This window comes from Macadamia integrifolia, unplaced genomic scaffold, assembly GCF_013358625.1.
Source record: "Macadamia integrifolia cultivar HAES 741 unplaced genomic scaffold, SCU_Mint_v3 scaffold23, whole genome shotgun sequence".
Lineage (NCBI taxonomy): Eukaryota > Viridiplantae > Streptophyta > Magnoliopsida > Proteales > Proteaceae > Macadamia > Macadamia integrifolia.
Genome location: NW_024868623.1, coordinates 169,782 through 195,351, shown reverse-complemented (window position 1 = coordinate 195,351; position 25,570 = coordinate 169,782). Strand labels below are relative to the sequence as shown.

General features: G+C 39.6%; 1 protein-coding gene and 1 long non-coding RNA gene across 4 annotated transcripts in view; one reads left to right on the top strand and one right to left on the bottom strand.

The window, feature by feature from the left end:
* LOC122066243 (outer envelope pore protein 37, chloroplastic) overlaps positions 1 to 25,570 on the top strand; it is a 55,960-nt gene that overhangs the window by 29,585 nt on the left and 805 nt on the right. The gene's annotated exons all lie outside the window — the stretch shown is intronic.
* On the bottom strand, positions 14,188 to 25,011 carry LOC122066247. Of its 2 annotated transcripts, none has more exons than XR_006136304.1 (3): positions 24,906 to 25,011; positions 23,824 to 23,888; positions 14,188 to 14,583 (listed from the first exon to the last, which is right to left on the bottom strand). It is a non-coding gene; the product is annotated as an uncharacterized LOC122066247 (long non-coding RNA). The 2 variants fall into 2 exon arrangements; XR_006136303.1 differs by lacking the exon at positions 14,188 to 14,583 and adding an exon at positions 22,912 to 23,047.

The following is a 25,570-nucleotide window of genomic DNA, read 5'->3' as shown; positions in this document are numbered from 1 at the left end:
CCCGTAATAGCCACGAGACTTGATGGAGATGCAGAACGAGCGTGACCACATAAGGTAGTTTGTGCCATCAAGCTTGATAGCACAAGGAGGAAAGGTAGGAAGAGCCGTGGTGTTTCCGCTAGGAGAAGCAGATGAGATGGTAGACATGGCTGCTACTCAAGGGGGTTGTGCAAATAGAAAAGACACTAGCCGGAGATAGAGAAAGCACCAGAAAAAGCTAGAAAATGTAAAAATCGATGAAAGGGTAAAATCTTAAGAAAACGATTTTGGGGATAGCTCTAGAACAGAGACCTCAAACGAAAAAGTGGTTGGTACATACCACCACAAGGATAAGAGGCACCAATCGCAACAATCATCAAGACGATCAGAGCATCGAACGGGGAAAAAGCATCTTGGCAATGAAAAAACATTGTTAGGGAGAAAACCTTGAAAAAGTGATAAAAAAAGGTTTTGGGTCTCTTAGATCAGTGTAGAGAGTCTGAGAGCCCAGGGGAAGGATGGGTGGAGGCTAGAAACCCTCTTAGTGGTTTAAGAAGCTCCCACCATGAGAGAAGCAGATGAAGAGAGATGGAGGGAGGCGCAGATGGAGGCGGCGCTGGGAGAGAGAGAAATGAGAAAGAGGCAAAGAGATGGAGAAGAGGGAGAGCTCTGATGGTTTCGGATCCTGAGGCTCTGATACCATGTTGAATGGGGTAATGATTTGTGTCTAATATGACATCAGTCCTCTTTATTTATAACAATGGAGAGAAGGTACTAGAGAATTACAAAGATCATTAAACCCCTTAGGGTCCATTTGGTAACTGACACTTTTCCTGAAACCCATTATCACAACAATCTGGAAGAGGGTCCTTCGTACCTACTGACCTTCTCTTAGAATTGCCCTCCCATTTTGTAGAGAATGGATTTGGATTGATATAACTTTTGGGGTTCTACCATCTGTGACACTGTTGGGAAGCTTATTCTTTGTGCTACTACTAACCGCATTTGGATGGAGTGTAAACTCCGTAGAAGGATGTCTAACTGTCGTTCTTATGATATGATTTGGAAAGCCATCTACTTCGGTGTTAGTTCCAAACTTGCTTCTCTCAAGTATCGTTCTGTTAAAGAGGCTCCCCAATGAACATGCTTATTGTTGTCTCTTGGGGCTTACCTACCTCTATCTTACATATTGGTCTCCCTTATGACGTAGCCCCTTTTTTGGCTAGTCACTAGTCTTTCCCCCTCCCCCCTCCCCCCCCCCTCCCCCCTCATAAATATTTGGTGTTTTCTCCCTTTTGGGTTTTCACCCCCTCTTTTGGGCTTGCTCCTCTAGGTTCCCCCCTCTTTTTCCTCCTTTGTATGTTCTTTTGTGGTAATGAATTTTTTATTCATCCAAAAAAATGTCCCCTGAGCAACATTAGCTGGGATGCTATTATAGAATAAGAACTTGGACGTTGCATCACCATGTTCGCTCTCCAATCATTCCCGACTTGCGTTACGGTTCTTTGTCTAGTATCTTGTAGCCTGTATACTAGAGGATCCTACTAAAGAACCTCAATGAGATCATCATGTTGGGGTTGAGGTTGGGATGAGGCTGCCCTCACACTCTGGGTTCTCCTAAAAGGGAAATTCCCGTGCCTTTGCTTCTTCCTCTGATGCGGATCTGGGTTTCAAAATGGGAATCAGATTGCTTATGGGGCCACCCAAATAGCAAATACCCGAATTACAAGAGAGAATGACAAATCTTTTATTATTCTCAAGTTTCAAATCAAAGTGGCATTATAAATAGATGGAAGTTTAGAAAGGAGTGGCATGTTAGTAATTTGATTGAATTTCAAGACATGAGCAATGGCTTACACGATGCTAGTAGAAAGGGTAGTTCAGGAATTAGGAATAAAAATAAGACGAGAAAATAGTGGAAGATGGGAGGGTAGTCTTGGAAACAGAAGTTACATGATAAAACCCACTTACATTTGAAGGGTGTCTTCAACCTTGGTCACGGACAAACCAGCGGAAAGCAAGATTCAAGATCTCGTCTCGTTTCGGTAGTTCATGACCACCGAAATACCAAAATTTCGGAGAGATTTGAGCCGAAATTATGTATTTTTTTTGTTTTGTTTCGATTGGATGTTTCGGTGAACGGTGGTATTTTGACCTGAAACTTGGTGGATAGCGTATTTTAAGGTTAATAAACATGCTAAGAACATAAAAATGCAAAACTATTAGAACATGATATTGTTTTAGAGTTGTACCTTTGTTTGGTAGCAACCGTCAAACTATTCTGGAAAATGTACCTATTTCATTGCTAGAACAAGATATAATATGATGGTAAAACAAATAAATAATGCATTTAAGCCATGATCAAACATACATCAACATTAATTAGCTAATATTTAGAGTATTAGAGTAGTATATTATGCGACTCCCTAATCCACAAGTCCTAACTAAAGTCAAACACTGAGCATGTAACTTACACAATAGTACAACAGTAATCATAATGACTATATAATATCTACGATCTACTGGAAAGAACTATGATGACCTTGCTGGATTCCACGCTCAGTACGATGGAGTCGATTGCATTTTTCTTTGACTGCACCACAAATGCATGCCACGTCATAGTCTGAGAGAAGAATCGAACGTAGTCCTCCACAGCTGCCAAAAAGACTTGAGTCATCTATATATTGAAGGTAACCTATCCGAGGGTACGTATCACCACCATAGTATGAAGAAGAAGAACCCACCATTGAGTTACTGTCAACTGATGGTTCCGGCAACGTGTACGGGTTGGCTAGGTATGAGAAGAAACTGTCCACAAAGCCACTACTATGTGACTGGGTCTAGGAGTCATAGTCAGTACTACTACTAGGAATGGATGAACCAGATGTATGCCCCATCCCAGTGAATTGACCATAAGGTCCATGATACTACGACTAGGTGCTCCCTCCAGTAAATGATGGGACATGCCATTGCCCACTCCCTTTACTCTCACTGTCCGGATGACTATTCCCTCCACTCAAACTCATTCCGCCAATAGAAGTAGATATACTATCAGTGTCCATACAATCTCGTTGCCCTTCACCGAATCGGCGACAAGGCCCTCTACTGTAACCTGAACTCCTCCCTCCACCTGATGGACATGCACCATGATTAGAATCTTGTGTGGCATACTCAAACTGACTCTCCCCAGTGAATTGCACCGGCTACGACTGTGGATCGGCCTGCTCATACTGCTCTCGAACTCCTTCAAATCTATCACCACCACCTCCCCCCATCACCATCATCATCATCGTCATCATCATCATCATCACCATCACCATTGCCACCATCATCACCCTCTTCATCACCTCCTCCATCTCCATCTCCATCTCCATCTCCATCTCCATCTCCATCTCCATCTCCATCTCCATCTCCATCTCCATCACCATCGCCATCACTGCCATCGCCATCACCATCGCCATCGCCATCGCCATCGCCATCATCATCATCACCATCATCATGTGTTTGTGTATGTGGCTGTCTGAGTATGGGTGTGGGTACGACCACCTGATGAAATGGACCAATCATCTTCGTCATCATTATCATCATCATCATCATCATCATCTCTACCAGGTGCAGGCTCGAATGATCGAGGGGTCTATAATGTATCCTTCAATCTGCAGCCATAAAATCATCAACATTGATCGCCATCTCTCGCACTAAATATGGGTCCGGCCTACCTCCCGGCCGATACATCAACGACTCGCCTCTATCCCTCACCCAATCCACTAGAGGATCCTCATCATCTGAGTCGATCTAGAAAACATCAGCTAGCTCGATCTGGCCCCTATCATTATCCTGACCCATGCGTATGAGTTGCATCTTCAGTCTCAAGTCATTTAGACGTAAACCCAATCGATTCCGCCTCTTCGAATGGATGAGTGAAAATGTGCTCCAATTTCTTTCACAACCAGATGCCGAACATGTCTGGAAGAGTACTTTGATTGCAATCTTCTCCAAATCAAGACGAACCTCCATACAACACCCACCATTCAGCTGCATTATAAGTTACAACAAGTGTAAAAGATTATTTATGTTCCAAAACACTTAACACTTGTCTAAGTAACATACTAAAATTTGGATTTCATACTAGGATCAGTATTCGTACGACCCGCATATGCGACGGGAGCCCCGAAGCTGCCTAATGCATCTTTGAATTCTTTCGTCTATAACAAATTTACAAATAAGACCCTAGTTAACAACCATTGTACTGAAATTTAGATTCCTATAGTATAATAGTAATAGTAGTATAAAACTAACCTCAGTATTGGCTTTGGCTTGTAGATCGGGGTTTGACTGTGACTTGGCAACCACCTGTTCACTGCTTCTAGAAGATCCGGATCCAATGCAAGTCTCTTGCTGTACTGATACCTAGGGTTTAAATAGTATGCTGAAATGTGACAAAACATAATATTGTCAATGTGAACATTAATGCATTTTTATATCACATAAAAGAATGTCTTCAGCTTTGCTTACTAACCTTATGCAACGGATGCGAAAGCTGGCGCTCCCAACGGTCTTCTATTATTTCCACAAATTTCCTACTTTCATGTGGGTTGGTAGCATAGACATTTTCCTTCATCATTGCAATAGCAGCCCACAGGCTTGGCAAGGTGGGTTTGAAAGCAGAATCCACCAACTTCAACACGCTAACAATTGGTGCCAAGATTTTAACCACTTTATTCAATTGTGTCCAAAACTCCTCTGATGAAATGGTTGCCTGTGCCTCCCTACCACCAGCTGATCCTGCTTCCCTCCAACCAAACCACTCCTTAGATGTGAACATGGATCGAAGACCAACTTTCTTGGATTCAAAACTTTAGAGTGCAATATAGTTGGTAGCAAATCTTGTGAGACTGGGTCTGACCAAGTCACCCCCGCACTTCTCCCTCAATAGGTTCAATGAAAACCCATGATTATAGATAAATGTGTTCACTTGCCTAGCCCTTTTAACCACAGTCTGCACAATTTTCAGTTTCCCCATGTCCTTCAAAATTAGGTCGATGCAGTGTGCTGCACAAGGAGTCCAAAAGAGTTGGAATCTAGGGTTGTTCATCATTTTAATTCCGGCCTTCTTGTAGTTGCTTCCATTGTCGGTCACAATCTGAATAACATTTTGTATCCTAACTTCTTCCACAACATCCTTCAAAAGCTTGTAAATATATTTTGCATCCTTTCTTTCCTTGGATGCATCAATAGACTTCAAGAAAATGGTTCTACCATCACAATAAACCATAAAATTGATGATGGACTTTCTCGTGGGCCCTGTCCAACCATCACACATTATGGTTATCCCATATCTCTTCCACATAACTTTTAACTCATTAATATATGCTTTCAACTCAGCCTTCTCCTTGGGTAAATATACATTCATCACCTCATATGCAGTCGGCCCCTTTATCCTTAGATTGGCTTCAGCCACAGTATCAAGCATCGACTAGTAATAGGGACCTGGGGTGGCGTTTGCTGGGATGCTATGAAATAACATCCACTTAGATACAGCCTCCCCAACATAAGCCTTCATGTCTCCCCACATCTCCTTTATCTTACGCTGCTTACTACCCTTTTTCCTATACACACGAGGATCCTGTTGGAGAATGAGGTTCACACGAGGTGGAATCACTGGAGGTGGAGGTGGAGGTGGAGGTGGGGCTACCCTTTTACTCTGTGATCTCCTAAAGGGCAAAGGGATTTGTGAAGATCCACTACCTCCTGCTCTAGATGGATGCCTTTCCATCTCATGAAGACTCTGTCGGCTTAATGCTTGCACCTGCCGCCAATCTCTAGCTTTTTGCTCAGTTTCTATGTCATCGGGCACATACACTGGGTCATCACTGTCATCATCACTATCATCATTATATCGATGCAAGGGAGTATGTAGTGCCTCTTCAAACTCTATCCTCTTTCTCTTATTCCGCCCTTCATGTCTTCAACTATGGCCTTGGCAATATGATTAGGCACTTCACTGCATCTAGCCACATCTGAGGAATTTTCGATCAGATGTTGCTTAAGTCTTATGGCCCCACCACCCATAAACCTCTTTATGACAGTAGTTGCATTTTGTATGCCTCTTATCGCCATCAATCGGCTCTCTTCCTTGCAATCTCTCCACTATCACGACTACTATCACGTCTCCCACCTCCTCTCCCTCTTCTCCCACCTTCCTCATCGCCTCCTCTAGCCATTTTATGTCACCCTGATACTGATGCATAGAAAAAATAACGTCATTATTAACTTACAAGTATATGGTAGTTGCTTATATTTTATTCTTACATAAAATTATTTTTTAATCAATTTTAGAAAATATTTTAATGACATAATACAATAAAATCAAAGATGTTATAACATAACAAGCATATAACGTTCCAAAACACTTTAATATTAATCTCCTATTTTTCTTTTATTTTTTAAATCAAAACAGAAAATTTTCCCTATTTTTAAAAATATTTTTCAATTATTAATCTATTTTTCATTTTTTTTTGAAAATTAAAATAAATAATTACTGGTTGGAAAAAAATTTCACTCCGATGGAGTTGTAGAACAGCCATTGGTGACTAACATATATATAGTTGACAACCATCAAAGCAATATTTGTAATAAAAAGTAACAATTTATGTTAATGGAAAATGAATTTTTAAACCAGAAAAAAAATTTATCTACCAAAAAAAAATTCCGACTCCGTGAGGTCATAGATCGGCCTCTAATGTCTAACATATAAAAAATCTACAAGCATTCAACAAGTATTCATGTACTATTTAAAAAAAAAAAAAAAGTTTTAGAGAAAGAACTTTACCTTCCTTAAGCTTTGAATGTATAGATCTTCTTGTAGGAGTCCAGTGGAAGTCAAAGAGTGATGTTGTGGTTAATTAGAGGATGGAAGGACTGTTTTTCCTTCAAAATAGGCTCCTTGAACCGAAACCACCGAGATAGAGTCGAAATGGGGTATTTATAACACTTGGTTTGTACCATTTCGAAAAGATACTGAAACAGTACCGAAATTTCGGTCGAAATCTCGTGCAACTCTTATTTCGTGCCTAATTTTGTTTTGGTGAAAAAAAATAAACTACCAAATTCCGAAATTTTGCGGCGAGATTTCGAACCATGGCGGAAAGTAGGGAACTTCAGATCGATGTAACTTCTTCAATAGGCCCTTTGTTTGGCCAGAGATTTCAGACGAAGCTTGGAAACCTATTGGCCTCTTGATCCTGACAGAAAAACACTTCAAATAAGCAAGCAAAGAGGAGTGATTGTCCCTGCAACTCAGATCTGGCAGTAATAGGGTTCAGATGTGAAGATGTGTGTGGATCTCTCAACTGGTTGAGTTGTTAGAAGCAAGTGTATAGGGTTGATGTCAACCAAGGAAGGGAAACCCTAGACCAAAACCTCAGCCCAAGCAAAGCAAACATGAAGGAAATCAAAGAGTTTGAGTAGGGCTGCAAATATCGCCAGAAATAGAGCATTCCCAGGTAAGAGAAATAAAAAGTAACCGCAATAAAGAAATAGAAGGAGAAGAAGATAAGGGAGGAAAAAGAGAGAAGAAGACTAGAGAAGGAGAGAGAGCTACGCATGCCTCACGGCAGCCATGGTTTCACCCAAACAACATTCATTCAATCCATTCTTCAAAACTGAAATCTCAATCGGTTACATTGGTATAGATAATAAAAGAAACCCAATATGAAAGGAAACCTACTCTAATTTGGAAACTAATTAGAAACTGATTTCTAATAACCATCTCCTATGTAAGGAAACATAATAAAAGATTGCATACTAATTCCAAAATAGAAGTAAATAAAATCCTAAAAGATCCTAATAGCTTTGATCCTAAATTGGAGCTGGTTCATCTCCATCTAGGATACCCATACGGGTTTGGATCAGTACAATGTTGTGCTCCTGCATCAACTCCCCCGTTGGTGAGAAACACTCGACCATGTGTATGCGTGTGTTTTTTTTTTTTTTTTGATGATAGAAAAAAAATCAGACCATCATGTGTTTGAGAGGGTCAACACCACTCGAACAACATCCAAAATCATCGACTTTGATGGGGCGAAGATCTAGCAAATCTCACGATCAACCATCACAATCTCCTGATGGTCGTCAGCAAACGACAAACCTTTGATTGGAATCTGATCAGGGGGTTGAATGATTGAAATCAGACTATCGATCATTTCTTCAGAGGCAACCTTCCTCTTGATCATCACGTTTAGTTTCTATCTTTTCTTCCACCACTGGCATGTCGTCTAAAGCTTCTATAACGCATAACACCCTATCATAGGTGCTATTGATTTTAGCACTAAGATCTTGAAATTCTGATCGGATTGCTATTGTTTCTTCCTGATATTGCTTCCAACATCTTTCCATAAGGGCAATCAATTTAGGGTTGAACGCCATCGAAAATAGGAGCTTTCAGCTCTGATACCACTTGGTGTTGGTCCGAGTTCCAAAACCAGAGTTGGATGGCTTATGGGCCCACCTAAATAGAAAATATCCAAATTACAATAGAGGATGGCTAATTTGTTATTATTCTCAAGTTTTAAATCAAAGTGGTAGAACTGGAAATAGATGGAAGTTTAGAAAGGTGTGGCAGGTTAGTAATTTGATTGAACTTCAAGACATAAGTAATGGCTTACACGATGCTAGTAGAAAGGGTGGAAACCCATCAGCCTTTTGATCCTGACAGAAAAACACTTCAAATCAGCAAGCAAAAAGGAGTGATTGTCCCTGCAACTCAGATCTGGTGCTAACAGGGTTCAGATTTGGAGATGTGTGTGGATCTCTCAGCTGGTTGAGTTGTTGGAAGCAACTGTCTAGGGTTGATGTCACCCAAGGAAGGGAAACCCTTGATCAAAACCTCAGCCCAATCAAATCAAATATGAAGGAAATCGAAGAACTTGAGTAGGGCTGCAACTGTTGCCAGGAACAGAATGTTCCCAGGTAAGAAAAATAAACAGTAACCACAATAAAGTAATAGAGGGAGAAGAAGATAAGAGAGGGAAAAAAGAAAGAAGAAGATCAGAGAAGGAGAAAGAGCTATGCACGCCTCATGGCAACGATGGTTTCAACCAAATTTCCAATTCATTCTTCAAAACTGAAATCTCAATCAGTTACATTGGTATAAATAATAAAAGAAACTCAACACGAAAGGAAACCTACTCTTAATGTGGAAAATCAAATTAATTGGAAACTTATTAGAAACTAAATCCTATCAAATTAATTGGAAACTAATTAGAAACTAAATCCTAATAGCTATCTCCTACTTAAGCAAACAAAATCAAAGACTGCATGTTAATCCCAAAATAGAAGTAAATAAAATGCTAAAAGATCCTAATAGGTTTGATCTCAAATTGGATCCGGTTCACCTCCATCTGAATACGGGTTTGGATCAGTCCAAGGTTGTGCGCCTGCATCATCCTCTCCCCTGCAGGCTGTGAATTTGATGCATCTGCTCTAAAGCCAGAGCATCTGCTCCTTTCCCCAACACTGCCTGCCTAATCCTATCCATCTGGGCTGAGATCCAGTTATGTGCCTTAGCCTGTTGGTACTATCTACACTCTGCTTGTGTCTCAAAATCATCAGGCCTGTAATCACTGTCAGAGTCAATAGAGTCAACAGGGACTCCTGGTGCTGGTGGCTATCTCTTAGACTGCCTCATCAAACTCTTCTTCTGCCCTTTGCTTTTCTGCCTTCTTTATCCTTCCTCCCCTTTGGGTGCTTAGACATGGCCTACTGCACCTCATAAGGAACTTGGGTGCATTTTCCACGTCACTGTATAATGTAGAGCTAGGAAAAGGAGGACCTAACCCCAGGCAGGATCCTTGTTCTGCAGCAGATTTTTCAGGAAATCAGCACCAATCGATTGATGATTCCAGTAGCAGAGAATGCACAATCGATTGTGCTAAGACTAGAAGAAGATCAAGCACACAGATTGATATTAAAAAAAAAAAAAAAATGAAAAAAATAGTAAATAGAAGAAGATAGAAGGAAGGATGGGTTTTGGATGGAGTCTGACTCATAGCTTAGGGCCTCTCACCCCTCAAGTGCATCTCACAGCCATCATGATTCAAACCAAACTCTTTTTTTCTCTCTCCAAATTGTTGGATGTATTTCAGCCTTTGTTCATTATTTATAATGTCAATTGGTTACATCAATTGGGGTTTCTTTCTTGCGTGGTATGAAAGTCCCCTTTTTTTCTATTTGGAAACAAAATCCAATCCCATAGTAAAGAGTCCTAGAATTTGTGTACTAATCTAGAAATAAAAACTAAAACTGAATACCATAGCAAAGACTAAAACTGAAATCCTAAATTATCTCTTGGCAGCTCTTTATGGCTTGGGGTGAAAGTCTACACGCAACTGGCCTTCAAACCTGCCTCCATACAGTTTGCCAGTGGGAATTATTTCCTCCCTTAACTGTTGGTTGATATCCTCTCAAGTAGGCGAGCTCGATAGCTAATCTTTGGACAAACTGAGCAGCACTCGATTGTGGAAATATCTCCTTGAAATCAGCAAGTTCGATGGCCATTAGATCTGAAAAATATTTCTCCAAATAAAACTGTTTGACCTGGAATTAATCCCCCTCCAAATCAGCAATATTGATAGCTCTATTCTCTCCTCAAATAAGGCTGGGCAATTGATATCCTTGGGCAGAATATAGGCTGGCAGTTGGAATTAAATAATCCCATAATAAGGATGGACCTAGTTTTAAACCCAATACTGCATAAATTCTGCCCCCCTCCCAACTTGGAAAAAACTTGACCGCTAGTTTTGGTAAGGTGGGGACTAATCTTCATATGGTGCACGTTTGTCTTCAATCCGAAGTAGAATTCATGTCTGGTTTTGATACCAGTTAATGTACAGCTAGGACACGAAAGACCTAACCACAGATTGGACCCTTGTTCAATAGCAGATTCCTTTTTCATTCTTAGTTTTGCCGCACATCCATCTCAACATCCTCATCTCTATTATACTCAACTTATGTATATTACACTTCTTGATTGTCCAACATTTTGTCCCACATACATTATAGCTGGTCTTACAACTGTCATATAAAATTTCCTTTAAGTTTTAGTGCTTTATAGGAATACGTTGGTCACACAACACTTCAGATGCTCCTCTTCACTTCATCCATCATACTTTAATTCTTTGAGAAAATCATCCTCTATATCACCTTAATTCTCTGAGAAACATCATCCTCTATGTCACCTTCCTTGTCCGTGCTGGACCCTAAATATCTTAAATAATCATGTTGTGGTATCTCTTTCTCATCAAGAGATATAAATAAGGAGTCAACTGTGGAAGCACAAATTTGACTCGTTTGATCTAAAGATCATCCAATTTATGCTCCTCCATGGGTGATTCTCCAATGATTATTGGAGACGCTATGCCTGCCATTGTTGGTGCCTTGGCATCTTGTTGTTCCACCCATTGTTCAAGGACTAAGATTAATTTATTGAACGAAGGTCCCATACAATTGGAGTTGATCAGCAAGTGGTTCTTATATTTCTTACATTGTCGTCGAGTTTCTTTGATATTCGCTTCCATAATAAGCAAGTTCTCTTGCATGAGTTGAAGTTGATGGCATATGGAAAACAAGAGGGCAGGATCCATGGTATTAACTGCTAGATTTGGCTCAAATGCCAATTCATACAATTTGAAAATCCAAATTATGGATCTTAGATGCAAGTAAATCCAATGATTAAAACGGTGATTATATCTGAGACAAAGGAAACAACTGCATTAAGGGAAGAAATCAGATCGATGGAAGAGAAAGGAAAAAAAAATGAGATCGATCTGCTTTGGAGGAAGAAGAGGGAAAAAGAAGAAATCATCAATGTGATACCAATCCCGTAGCAATGCTCAACACCAAAACTCATGAAAGAACTCATTCTTTACTCACCTTCTCTAATTTATACGAGATATGTTACATTATAAAGACTTAAAATTCCTAAATTGACTCATAAAAGGACTTTTAATTTAATTATTAAGTATCCTAATCTAACTTGAGCATGTAACTTAACTACCAATTCCGTGTACTGACTTAATCCCCACTTTTTGGGCTTATAAATTAGTCCCATTATAATGAACTCAAAAAAATAAAATGGCCCAACCTATAATGCTAACTATCCTTATGTCAATTTCAGCGAATTGGATTACTAATTTTTCCTTGGGGGCCTTTGAACTCAGACATCGGCATTGTAAGCAAGGTTATCAAGGTGTAAGGCGACCCAAGGCAACGAAGGAAGGCAAAAAATAAGGCGACGCTTTGTTGCCTAGGAGACCAAGGCGCCAGTCCAAGCTGGACCGCCTTATCGCTTAGGTGACACCTTGATAACTATATCTATATGGGATTTATGTCTAATGCAATTGCACTAGGTGATGCCTTGATAATTATGTCTATACGGGATTAATTTCTAATGCAACTGCTTCACTTTCTCTCTTCTTTTCTTGTCCACCAAACATACACTGAGAGAGAGATGCTTTAGGGAAAGGTCTAGGGTGTTCAAGTTCCCACATATACCATGAAGAGGATTTACTTGAAACCTACCATTAACTATCTAGGATCAAACCTAATGTGTTATGATTGTAAACACCTTGTAGGCAACAAGTACTCTGCTATCGTCTCAGTTTCTACCTCTCTTAGCTTTCCCCTGATCTAATGTCGATCTACACCCATTGAGGAACTAAAAATACTTTGGGCAATCATTTTCCCCATATAAATCAAGAGTGCATTCAGTCTAGGGAAGTACACTTGGAAAGTTTTGTGAATGAGGTAATTCCACGGTACAAAGTAAAAAAGGTATATGAAGATACCGCCCCAGGGGGCATATTCATGTCAGATGGTGGGGGAATTCTCTAAAAATTCGTATAGTAAAGGTGGTCAAAACTCAAGGGATTCTCCAAAGCCCAAAGCAAGGTTCCTAGATTGACTTATTGCAGCCATTTTCTTTTTCCCAATATCTGATTGATTTCAGATGCCAGCCTTCTGCTTGTAGAAAAGAGGATTTCAAAGAAAGCAGAGGGCTTACGAAAGAAAGGCTGTTTTCGATAAACAAGCAAAAAAGAAAATGCAAGAGGATGAACAAAAGAGTGGAAAGAGCTTGCCAGAGAGTACCTAGGAAATAAGAAGAGTTAGTTGTTCATTGGCTAGTGGTATATATAGATGTTTTTGTTATGGAACAATAAGGTCTAGTTTGCCCCTCAAAGAATTTCTTATAACTTAGAATTTTTCTTTACTCAATATTAGTAATGGAAGATGTCCTTTACATTGATGTAAAGTCATTTTTGAGCCACACCGAGGGTTCCTTTAGTCACAACTTCTTGTTGGATGGATAGTTTGTTGTTTCGAGTTGTCCCTTTGACATCGTATGGCCCACTTTGTATTGGACTTTTTACTCTTGTATTTCCATTACTAAAATTGAAATTGTTGAAGATGAATTTCAAAAAAATCTCAAAGCTTTAATCTCCACATGACAAAATTGCGATTGAGCTGTAAATGACCAGACCGTAGATGACTTTGAAAAATGTCCTCACCTGTTGAGTTACCATGACAGATATTGACACTATTGATGTTTTAAGCTTAGCTTAACTTGCTTACCTGCATCATTCGGTTTCAAATTTCGGCCCTTATTCAATAGTAAGGCCATGTTGTATTGCACGTTTTCCCTTACACCTTCTATGGCCATTTTCATGTCGAATGGTGGGGGAATTCTTTGCAAATTCGTATAGTGAAAGTAGTTAAAACTCAAGGGATTCTCCAAAGCCCAAAGCCCAAAGCAAGATTCCTAGATTGACTTATTGTAGCCACTTTCTTTTTCCCAATATTTGATTGATTTTAGATGCCAGCCTTCTTCTTGTAGAAAAGAGGATTTCAAAGAGAGCAGGGGCTTACAAAAGAAATGTTGTTTTCGATAAACAAGAAAAAAAAAATGCAAGAGGAATTTCATTCGTAAGGCCACGTTGTGTTGCACGTTTTCCCTTACACCTTCTATGGCCCGAAATCTTTTGAAGATTTGTGTCACACCCTACCTTGCCCTTTATATGGCATAGGTGCGCCGGCATTGGATACCTCACCGCACCCAGTCAGCTTGTTTAACCAGGATCCTACTCCAGGAGAGTCCACAACACCACAACCATATATGTTAAAATCATAATCAGAGTTCGCAAACGGATCATATAAAATCAAATATAGATATATCCACCCAGTGCTTCTATGTGATACTTGATACCATATATACAATGAATCACAACAACATATAAAGTAATCCATATATATATATATACATTAATCCCATTCTAAAACAAATATTTACACAAAATTTCTTCCAACAGTTGTTTTTCCCTCCAACATGTATGAACAAAAACTGATTTTTTCAATACTATCCACATATATACACAAAAGCATAATCCAATACATCTGTTCTCAATATTGCTGTCCACCATATGCACAATCATCACATTCGCAGTCATGCCCATGGCGGAAATCATCAAAATCCAGAATACGAAGCCAACTGATCTATAACCACGTCATCATGCTCTGAATTATCAGCATGCAGCTGACTGCTCTCCTCATCTATGGAACAAAGAAATGGGGGGGGGGTGAGCACATGGTGATGCTCAGTGAGGAGTGGGATAGAAACACACGCATCCATATGCAATGCATGCTCCAAACAATAGAATGATGCTCATGAATCCATTTAACTATTCAGATTTCCTAGTCCATTACTAAGTCTCATCTCCTATGGGTATAAGTGCTACCGACGCAGGTGGCATTCCCTACCCTATACGTTGGGCCTCAAGAATACAAGCTACGCCGGAAGCAGGAGTCCGCCAGTCCTGGTCAGAGCCTCGGTCCCCCGGCTAACTCCTAAAAGGTAACCCCATATCAATAACCACAGACATACAGTACGTCGTATCTTGTCTCACACACACATCACATCTATCACATCCACCATTGGTACAATACGTCGTACCACTCACAGTGCAATGTTGATCAGGCAGTCACTTTTATTGGGATTAGTTTGTACCAAACCCCCTACGAACAAGGGGTGTAGCATTTGGGGTTATGATACATAGCCCAAAATTCTATATGGTGCACAACAAATCATCCGAACCATATATGCACACATGGGCACCTGCACGTGACCCATCTCACTTACCTTTCCTTCCACATTTCCACCACCATCATATCCATCATACCACAAATATAAAAGTAGATGCAAATGATGAACATGAATGCAAATGCACAAATACAACAAGTAATGCAATGCAAATGCACAAATACAACAAATAATGCATGCTCAACATTAAGAAACACACCAAAAGAATGGGGGTTGAGAAGGGCACCTACTCACAGTGAATATCAGGGCCCACAATCTCTCCTGGTGCCGAGGAATCTCTCACGGCTATTTGGGATTCCTAAAAATCAACAATTATACACATGTATTAAAATTGGGTAAATTTTTATCTACCCCTAACAATGCTTCCTAATATCTCTCTGATAAGTTCATCTATAACCTCCCTTATATGCTCCACAATTCCTCTTCAAGTCCAATTTAACAAATTTCATTTTAAATCCGTAGGGTCTTACATGGGATTCAATAGAAATTTCAGATTTCCCCCAATTTGACCCAATTTCTCATATGAATTTATGAACCCAGAGTGGATATCGGTATTTTAATTTCAAAATTGATTATAAATTCTCAATTACATAAGCATGCATGGAATTCATACTCAATATCTCTTGCATTTGTCTTTATACCCTCAAATTAGTGAAATTGAGATGGGATTTCTTTCCAATTTCAAATTAATTCTCTGTTCCAGAGCTTCAAGTAAAGAACCCAGTCTTCCAGTTTCTAATCGGCCTTCAATAATGAAGATCCCATCTCAGATTTCATTTCATATATATATAATTCCATCTACAATAGTAAAATAAAATCAATTTTCATGATAAACCCTCAATTTGGGGTTGCATGTTTGAAATCCATCATTAATCTTACCATGCATGTGATCTACCATCAATTCCTACATTGCAGGTGAATCTTGGACCTCAAACAGTGAAATAAAAATGAATTTTCACCTTGCATGTGGAGAATTAGGCTTCAATTAACTTGCATGTAAATTTCAGATCTTAGAACAGTAAAATTGGATGGATTTTCTCTTCATCCACGTGGGATTTTTCCTGATTGAGGAGAGTCAGTGAGAATCCTCACTCTCTGTAGGAGTCGGTCATGGTGTACACATCAATTGACTAAATTATTACATTCCTTTCCAATTTAATCCACCAATTTTAGAGAAATTAAACTCTCTGTAGTTGAGTTACTAAAATTTCTAGATTTCCTCTCTTTTCACAAATTCTAGTCCAAATCAGTTAAAACCCCCTTTTATTTCTAAAAATCCCTCTTATTAGAAGTTAATCTAGGTGGGATTTCTTACCTATTTTGCTGAATCCTCTAGCAATCTCCAAAGCAAATCGATCTCTACCGTAATTTCTCTCTCTTCCCATCTCTTCTTCTCTCATCTTCTTCTGCTTCTTCTTCGTTCTCCTTTCTTCCTCTTACTAAAGGGTGAATAGAATGTGAGAAATAAAGGTTGGAGAGGAGGTGATGGCCTTTATATAGCCCCTCCTTTTATAATATTAAAATATACATTTTATATCTATTTATTTCACCCTTTGTACTGAACCGGCAGTTGCCGCTTGCTCTCTGTCGGCTAAGTCTTATTCATCCGAAATTGATCCGGCTAGCCGGTTGAATTTTTGGATAAATCCGATAGTTGTCGGTTGCACAATGCCATCAAAAGACCTGTCAAATTCTCCAAAACAGAACTGAACCGGTAGTTGTCGGTTGACCTCTGCTTCTTGGCCTGTTCAGACAATCTATCCAAAAATGATCATATCTTTCTCGTCCGAACTCGGATTGAGATGATTCAAGTTGCGTTGGATTCACAACTTAATGCTTTATCATTTTGTAGAAGAAATCATCTTCAGATATTGTCATATAAAATGACTAAAATGTCCATGAACATGAACCTTTCTGAAATCACAGTAGTTTTAATGACATGTTGTAAACAACATGTATCCAAACTTGTTCGGGTCTTATTATTTAGTCATTTTGGCATCACCGAGGGTCATTCTATTATCCAACCTTAACAAGGTTATTAATTTACCACTTGGCCCACTTTGCTTGCTGATCCATCCAACACCGTTGGCTATAGGCACAAGTACATGTTGGGTCATTCTTCCCTTCCTAGCATTTCACTGCTTCCAACCAAGTGTTGACCTCTCCAATTTGTTACTTTTGCCTGTTCACAGCCAATGTAAAGAGGTGAGATTTGGGGTGTTACAGTTTCCCCCCTTCTTTCAAAAATTTCGTCCTCGAAATTTGCAAGGGTTACCTGTTAAGCCAAACAGTTCTGGGTACTTCTCCTTCACTTCATTTTCCCTCTCCCAAGAAGCCTCTTGCTCGGAATGATTCTTCCACTTGATCTTCACATATGAAATGGTTCGACTCCGGAGTTGGTATTCCTTCCTATCATAGATTCCCTCAGGCTGTTCTTCATAGCTTAAATCATCATCGAACTCCAAAGGCTCCATAGCAAGTAATACATGTGAAGGATCTGGAATATATTTCTTCAACATAGAGACATGGAAGATATTATGAAATCTGTCCAGTTCTGGAGGTAATGCCAGTCTATAGGCCGTCTTGCCAACCTGATTCAAGATCTCAAAGGCTCTCCTATATACTTTGGACTTAGTTTACCTCTTTTTCCAGATCTCTTGTTGCCTTTGATAGGTGAAATCTTCAGAAATACTTTTTCACCCACCACAAACTCTATAGGCTTCCTTCTGTTGTCTGTATAACTCTTCTGCTTGGATTGAGCTATCTTGATTCTTTCTTTGATCATATCTACCTTCTCACAGGTAGCTTGTACCAACTCAGGTCCCAAAATTCTTCTTTCTCCCACTTCATCCCAATACAAGGGAGTTCTACATTTCTTTCCATACAGAGCATCAAATGGTGCCATACCAATAGTTGATTGATAGCTGTTATATGCAAATTCAACTAATGGTGGATGCTCTTCCCAACTATAGCTCATATCAATAGCACAGGCCCTTAACATATCTTCTAAGGTCTGAATTGTTCTTTCTGTTTGTCCATCTTTATAGGGATGAAAGGCGGTGCTAAATTTTAATTTGGTTCCCATTGCCTTTTGTATGCTTTCCCAAAATTTAGAAGTGAAACGGGAATCATGGTCAGAAACAATACTGACTGGCACACCATGATATCTTACAATATTATCAATGTACAATTGTGCTAACTTCTCTATGGAGTAAGATATCTTTATTGGTATGAAATGGGCTACTTTAGTGAGTCTATCAACAACTATCCATACCGTGTCATTTCCTTTCCTATTCCTAGTTCCGGGTAGTCTTGTCACAAAGTCCATAGTGACATGCTCCCATTTCTACTCAGGTATTGGAAGAGGTTGCAGTAACCCATGTGGCCTCTGTCTCAATGCCTTCACCAACTGACAATTCATGTACTTTGCCACATGCTCAGCTACATCAATCTTCATACCATGCCACCAGTAAGTTTTCTTCAAATCTTTATACATATTAGTATTGCCAGGATGTACAGAGTAAGGTGTGCTATGGGCTTCACTCAGAATCAACTCTATCAGCTTCTCTTCCATTGGAACACACAATCTATCATTGAACCACAAAGTTCCATCTTTCACTGTGAACCTCAAATCCTTCTGTCTTCCATCACTAATAGCATTCATGGTTTTTCTCAACACATCATCTTTAGGTTGGGCTTCCTTGATTTGCTCAAACAAGGATGGTTTAATAGTAAGAGTGGCAAGTGTTATATCTTCAAGTGTCTCCACTTCCACAATTACCTCTAAACCCAACTCTCTTGCCTCTTCAATCAACATAGGGTTAGCAGTAAGTGCTGCTAATGTAGTAACCTTATGTTTCCTACTGAGAGCATCTGCTACTACATTAGCTTTCCTTGGATGGTAATGAATGGTGCAGTCATAGTCTTTCAGTAATTCTAGCCATCTTTTTTGCCTCATATTCGGTTCTTTCTGAGTAAAGAGATACTTTAGGCTTTTATGGTCACTATATATTTCACATTTCTCTCTATACAAATAGTGACGCCAAATTTTTAAAGCAAAGATGACTGCTGCCAACTCCAGGTCATGAGTAGGATAATTCTTCTCATAATCTCTCAATTGTCTTGAAGCATAAGCAATTGCCCTACCATTCTGCATCAATACACATCCCAAACCTTGTTTGGATGCATCATTGTATACTACCAAACTTGATGTACCATTTGGAATAACAAGGACTGGAGCTGTTACCAGTCGGTTCTTCAATTCCTGAAAATTGTCTTCACACTTTTTAGTCCATTCAAACTTAACTCCTTTTCTAGTCAATCGGGTCATAGGAGCAGAAATCCAAGCAAAATTCTCAATAAATCTTCTATAATAACCTGCCAAACCCAGAAAACTCCGAATCTCACTAATATTCTTTGGAGACTCCCAATCTAATATTGCTTTCACCTTTCCAGGATCAACTTCAATACCTCTAGCTGATACGGCATGTTCTAAGAAATTCACTTGTGATAGCCAGAATTCACATTTACTAGACGTAGCATACAACTATTTCTCTCTTAACCTCTGTAAGACTGACCTCAAATGAATTGTATGATCCTCTCTACTCTTGGAATAGATTAAAATATCATCAATAAAGACAATCACATATTGATCCAGCATATCATGAAATACTCTATTCATCAGTCCCATAAAAGCAGCTGGTGTATTGGTCAGTCCAAATGGCATCACCACAAATTCATAGTGGCCATACCTTGTCCTGAAGGCCGTCTTCTGGATATCACTCTCCTTGATCTTCAATTGGTGATACCCTGACCTCAAATCAATTTTGGAGAATGTACTAGCTCCTTGCAATTGATCAAACAAATCATCTATACAGGGAAGCGGATACCGATTCTTAATTGTCAACTTGTTCAACTCCCAGTACTCAATCCACATCCGTAAACTCCTGTCTTTCTTCTTTACAAACAAGACTGGAGCTCCCCAAGGTGACACACTGGGAGTAATAAAACCCTTCTTCAACAAATCTCGCAACTGTTCCTTTAACTCCTTTAATTCAGCAGGAACCATTCTGTAAGTTGCCCTTGACATTGGTGCTGCCCTAGGTATTAAATCAATACAAAATTCAGTTTCCCTATCTGGGGGGTACACTACTAAGATCATCTGGAAATACATCTGAAAATTCTGACTACTTCCAGTTCTTCCAATGTAGCAGTCTTCTTGGTAGTGTCTTGGACACATGCTAAATATGCTTCACATCCTTCATTTAGTAATTTTTGTACTAGAATAGCAGAATTCAATATCTTCCTATTTTCCTTTCTGTGTCCCTGATATATAAACTCATCTCCATTCCTTGGTCTGAATAATATCTTCTTCTCAGCACAGAGCACACAAGCTCGATATGTTGACAGCCAATCCATTCCTAGTATGACATCAAAGTCCTTCATATCTATGCAAATCAAATGGGCTATCATATCTCGCCCACATTCCTGAATACTACAGGGTTCATACACATCTTTTAAGTCAGAAAAAAATCCTGTAGGTGTACTAATCATCAATCGATAAGCTAACTTTTTAGATTCCACACCCAGCTTTGGAGCAAAGTTAGAAGACACTGATGAATGAGATGCACCAGAATCAAACAATACATGTGCTGGTATATTAGAGGCAAGCACTATACCTATCACTACTCCAGGTGTAGCCTCGGCTTCCTCGGCTGTCAGTGCGAAAACTTTCCCAGATGCCTGTGACTTCTTGGTAGATGTGCAGAAGAAGAAGAAACCACACTTTGCCCACTTGGTTTCCTCTGAGGACAGAATTTTGCATAATGTCCCTGTTGTTGGCACACATAACGCCTCATAGTGATATGCTGGACTGCAGAAATTGTTGGTTGAGACTGTGCTGACTGTGTCTGGGTAAAAGCTCCACTGGTCTCTCTCTGTCTGGATACTAGGGCAGAAGAAGAACCTCCCCTTCCAAACCTTCCAAACTGTCTCCTTGCATTACTTGTCCTAGGCCTTTTTGTTGCCTGAATCTGGTAGCCTTCCCTATGCTTGTCCTCAATAGACTTTGCAACTGAACCACATTAGCATAATTCTGGAGCTGATGTGCTACTAGCATAGCTCCAATGCCAGACCACAGACCCTTCTCAAACTTCTTTGCCTTTGCACTGTCATTCTTCATATGTTCTGGGGCAACATAGTACAAAGCCTCAAATTGTTGCTGGTACTCTACACTGACTTGGGTCCTTGGATCAAAACCATGAATTATGATTCCTTCCTATCCCTCACACTGATAGGGAAATAGTTCTTATAGAACACTTCCACAAACTGATCCCAGGTGGGCTGTGGATGCGTGCCTAACAGTATGGGTTTGGTAGCCTTCCACCAGGCATTGGCTTCATTCTGCAGTTGATAGGTAGCACACATGATCTTCTGTTCATCACTGCAGTTCAACACCGCCAATGCCCTCTCAACTCCTTCTACCCATTTTGAAGGTGCCAATGGGTCAGAACTCACACCACTGAAGTATAGAGGTCTATACTTGTGGAATTTCTCCATCAACTTGCTTGCGTTTGGCCATACTTGTACTATTGGAGGGTTCCCAAAAACTTGTTGCCCAATCTGTACCCCCATAATTGGTACTGTTTGAGCTGCTTGCCCACCTATAGTCTGTGGTGTAGCTGGGATTCCTGGGTTAACTTGGGGTACCAAAGTTGTAGGATTTGCATGACGTGGTGCCACTGGTGTGGGTGGAATGGGTATTCCCCTAGCACGCATTACTGTGGCCATTTCTTCGATAACCCTATTCTGTTGCTACTGTAGCTGTTGTTGTTGCTGTATATTTTGTTGCAGTGCTTGTTGCAGTCCTTCTTGTATACTTTGGACCATATTAGTTACCAGAGTGGTCACGTCCTGAGCTGTAAGTACTGAAGGTACAGGAGGTGACACTGATGCTGCTACAGGAGTAGGCGCAAGAACTGATTCTTGTGTTTCTGATACCAACTCACTTTCCCTTCACTCACAGCACCAAAGGGTGAGCTCTAGTAGTAGGCTAACCCTTTTTTCGGTGTTCTGATCCTTGTTGAGGTTGAGCCCGTTTTGGTGGCATATTGGGAATTTTTCTTAAAAGCATAACGCATCAATTCCCAATGCTCAAGACAAATATTTCCAACAAGGATGAGTAATGTAGCATTGGGCATATATAAAATTCTCTAGTTACAAGAAAACATTCACATCCTAATCTTGTTTCTATCACACATAGAACCATTCACAACAATTAAGCTTTTATCTTGAAGTTTTTATTTCTTTACTTCCTATTGCACTGGATGATCCTAAGATCTTGTGGGTTGTCAGACTTAGTCCTAGAGTTTGTTCTGATACCACCCATTTTGTCTCACCCTACCTTGCCCTTTATATGGCACAGGTGCGCGGGCACTGGATGCCTCACCGCACCCAGTCAGCCCGTTTAACCAGGATTCTACACCAGGAGAGTCCACAACACCACAACCGTATATGCTAAAATCATAATCAGAGTTCGCAAACGGATCATATAAAATCAAATATAGATAATATCCACTCAGTGCTTATATGCGATATTTGATACCATATATACAATGAATCACAACATATACAGTAATCCATATATATATATATATACATTAATCTCATTCTAAAACAAATATTTACACAAAATCTAACAGTTGTTTTTCCCTCCAACCTGTATCAACAAAAACTGATTTTTTCACCACTATCCACATATATACACAAATCAATATTTCTGTCCACCATATGCACAATCATCACATTCGCAGTCATGCCCATGGCTGAAATCATCAAAATCCGGAATACAGGCCAACTGATCCATAACCATGTCATCATGCTCTGAATTATCAATATGCAGTTGACTGCTCTCCTCATCTATGGAACAATGAAATGGAGGGGTGAGCACATGGTGATGCTTAGTGAGGGGTGGGATAGAAACAAACGCACGCATCCATATGCAATGCATGCTCCACACAATAGAATGATGCTCATGAATCCATTTATTTAACTATTCAGATTTCCTAGTCCATTACTAAGTCTCGTCTCCTATGGGTATAAGTGCTACCGACGTAGGTGGCATTCCCTACCCTGTACATTGGGCCTCAGGAATACAAGCTACACGGCAGGCAAGAGCCAGCCAGTCACGGTCAGAGCCTCGGTCCCCCGGCTAACCCCTAAAAGGTAACTCTATATCAATAACCACGGGCATACAGTATGTCGTATTCTCTCACACACACATCATATCTATCACATCCACCACTGGTACAATACGTCGTACCACTCACAGTGCACTGCTGATCAGGCAGACACTTTTATTGGGATTAGTCCGTACCTAACTCCTTACGGGCAAGGGGTGTAGCACTTGGGGTTATGATACCTAGCCCAAAATTCTACATGGTGCACAACAAATCATCCGATGCACGCATGGGCACCTGCATGTGACCCATCTCACTTACCTTTCCTTTCACATTTTCACCACCATCATATTCATCATACCACATATATGAAAGTTGATGCAGATGATGAAAATGAATGCAAATGCACAAATATAACAAGTAATGCAATGCAAATGCACAAATACAAGAAGTAATGCATGCTCAACATTAATAAACACACCAAAAGAATGGGGGTTGAGAAGGGCACCCACTCACAGTGAATATCAGGCCCCACAATCTCTCCTGGTGCCGAGGAACTCTTTCACGGCTATTTGGGTTTCCTAAAAATCAACAATTATACACATGTATTAAAATCATGTAAATTTTTATCTAACCCTAATAGTGCTACCTAATATCTTCCTAATAAGATCATCTATAACCTCCCTTTTATGCTCCACAATTCCTCTTCAAGTCCAATTTAACAAATTTCATTTTAAATCCTTAGGGTCTTACATGGGATTCAGTAGAAATTTCAGATTTTCCCTAATTTGACCCAATTTCTCATATGAATTTATGAACCTAGAGTGGATATCGGTATTTTAATTTCAAAATTGATGATAAATTCTAAATTCCATAAGCATGCATGGAATTTATTCTCAATATCTTTTGCATTTGTCTCTATACCATCAAATTAGTGAAATTGAGATGAGATTTCTTTCCAATTTCAAATTAATTCTCTGTTCCAGAGCTTCAAGTAAGGAACCCAGTCTCCTAGTTCCAAATTGGCCTTCAATAATGAACATCCCATCTCAGATTTCATTTCATATATATATAATTCCATCTACAATAGTAAAATAAAATCAATTTTCATGATAAACCCTCAATTTGGGGTTGCATGTTTGAAATCCATCATTAATCTTACCATGCATGTGATCTACCATCAATTCCCACCTTGCAGGTTAATCTTGGACCTCAAAACAGTGAAATAAAAATGAATTTTCACCTTCCATGTGGAGAATTAAGATTCAATGAACTTGCATGTGAATTTCAGACCTTAAAACAGTAAAATTGAATGGATTTTCTCCTCATCCACATGGAATTTTTCCTAATTAAGTAGAGTCAATGATAATCCTCACTCTCTGTAGGAATTGGTCATGGTGGACACATCAATTGACTAAATTATTACATTCCTTTCCAATTTAATCCACCAATTTCAGAGAAATTAAACTCTATGTAGTTGAGTTACTGAAATTTCCAGATTTCCTCTCTTTTCACAAATTCCAGTCCAAATCAGTTTAAACCCCCTTTTATTTCTAAAATCCCTCTTATTAGAAGTTAATCTAGGTAAGATTTCTTACCTCTTTGCTGAATCCTCTAGCAATCTCTACCGCAATTTCTCTCTCTTCCCTTCTTTTCTTCTCCTCTCTTCTTCTTCTTTGTTCTCCTTTCTTCCTCTTACCAAAGGGTGAATAGAATGTGAGAAATAAAGGTTAGAGAGGAGGTGATGGCCTTTATATAGCCCCTCCTTTTATAATATTAAAATATACATTTTATATCTATTTTTTTCACCCTTTTTACTGAACCGGCAATTGCTGCTTGCTCTTTGTCGCCTAAGTCTTATTCATCCGGAATTGATCCAGCTAGCCGGTTGAATTTTTGGATAAATCCGGCAGTTGCCGGTTGCACTCTGCCATCAAATGACCTGTCAAATTCTGCAAAACAAAACTGAACCGATAGTTGCCGGTTGACCTCTGCTTCTTGGCTTGTTCAGACAGTCTGTATGAAAATGATCATATCTTTCTCATCCGAACTCGGATTGAGATGATTCAAGTTGTGTTGGATTCACAACTCAATGCTCTATCATTTTGTAGAAGAAATCTTCAGATTTTATTATATAAAATGACTAAAATGCCCATGAACATAAACCTTTTCGAAATCACAGCAGTTGTAATGACATGTTGTAAACATGTATCCAAACTTGTTCGGGTCTTATTATTTAGTCATTTTCGCATCACCTAGGGTC